A 1945-nucleotide genomic window follows, 5' to 3' on the forward strand; every position below is an offset into this window, starting at 1 on the left:
GGGGTGGAGGAATTAACAGTTTTTTAAATCATTTTTAAAGCTAATCTGAAGAGAGAGATTCTATGATCTTCAAAATCAGCCATTCGAGGATGCCATTGACCTGGCATTTTTTCTTAATGCTTCATTAAAGACTTTTTGATTACATTGTGAAAATAATGAAAACATCATTATTTTAAAAATAAATTGTAAGATAGTTTCTCCATAGAGTGGTACTTCCTTCCAGTTTCACAGGGAAATGTACACTCAAGACATGATGGGATCCTGGTTGGTTGTGTCTTTTCAGGCTCTGTTCTCTTTGAAAGAAAATTCACCATTTTTTTTTCTGCATCCCAAAGGTCAAATCCAGTTTCACAGGACATTAAGATTACTGTAGTAATTTAGCTGGGAAACAGGAAAGTGAATTAACATTGCCTACTGAAAAAACAAACTTAATAAAATATAATTACCCATTAAACAAATCTGAACTTTGCCATAGTTTCTCTCAGGCTGCCTCATCTTTCCATTCTCTTCTCCCACACGCTTTCTCCATCCTCTCCACTTTCTGGAGTAAAATTTCCCTCACCCTCAGCTAGTATATCCCACTCAACAAAGCAACAGCCCCATAGGCAGCAGAATCCACTGCCCTTGGAAAGCTGCCCTGCCACTGACTATCATTACCCAACAAACCCCTTAGGGTCATGACCATTAGATACACAGTTGCTTATCCAAGTATACCTCAAACAAACAAAGCATCAAACAAAACCAGTATCTAGATGGCTCCCATTGATTCTTGCCACCTGGTATTCACATTTTAGTGTAGTCTCTGCCCATGATGAATCAGAGCTGGCCTGTTGACCAATAAAATATGGTGGAAGTGATGGTGTGTGCATCCAAAGTTAGGTCATAAAAGACACTGCATCTTCTACTTGGTCTCCTGTATTCACTTTGGAGAAAACCATGCCTTAAGGATACTCAAGAAGTTTTGTGTAGAAACCTTTGAGAAGAGGAGCTGAGCCTCTTGCAAACAGCCAGCACTGACATCACCCGCCAGGTCAATGAGTGATCTTAGAAACATATCCTGTAGTCCCAGTCAAGTCTTCATATGACTACAGTTCTGAATGACATTAACAGCAACTCATTAAAGATGCTGAGCCAGAATTGCCCTGCCAAGCTTGGTTCCTGACTCATAGAAATTATGAGAGATAATGATTACTGTTGTTTTAATCCATTAAACTTGGAGTAATGTGTCATGCACCAATACAACATCCTTGATTGGGCAGTGATTCTAATGTTTACTCAGTTTTGTGGTGTGAAGAATGCCTCAGGATTCATAGTATTGAATGACTTTTTTTTATTTCTTACCTATCATCTTTTCTTAATAAAATAGTACCGAGAAACTCAGATAACTATTACTCTGAGTTTTTGATGGCTCAATTGTTGAAAATTATAGTCTTGCCAATATTGCAGACAGTAAAACATCATAGTTAAGGGCCTGGGAACTGAAACCGTGAAACCCAGATTCTACAATTTACTACCAATGTGACCTTGGGCACAGTATTTAATCTAAGACTGAGTTTTCCCACTTGTAAAATATGCAGAGTAATCACAGTGCCTCACAGAGACTGGAAAGGATGAAATATGATAATACATGTTCTTTGTACACTGAAAGCCTTGTAGCGAATGCTCAATAAATGTCAGCTATTATGGAGATACTTTCAGTATTAAAAGTATGTCTGCTCTGATTACATTTAAAAGGGAAATTTGGCAGATAAAAGACAACTCAAAATCAAATCTCACCGGCATGTACCTTTTGTTAATGATATTAACAGAATTAGCATGGATTCTATTCTTTCAGACAAGCTTATAGACAACCTACTGACACTATGAGTTTAGGTGTCTTGGAATGTTTCTCATCCCTAATAATGTCCATGTCAGGGCAAAATGCCAGCTGGAAGAAATTTAATCA

Source organism: Dasypus novemcinctus, chromosome 2, assembly GCF_030445035.2.
Source record: "Dasypus novemcinctus isolate mDasNov1 chromosome 2, mDasNov1.1.hap2, whole genome shotgun sequence".
NCBI classification, from domain to species: domain Eukaryota; kingdom Metazoa; phylum Chordata; class Mammalia; order Cingulata; family Dasypodidae; genus Dasypus; species Dasypus novemcinctus.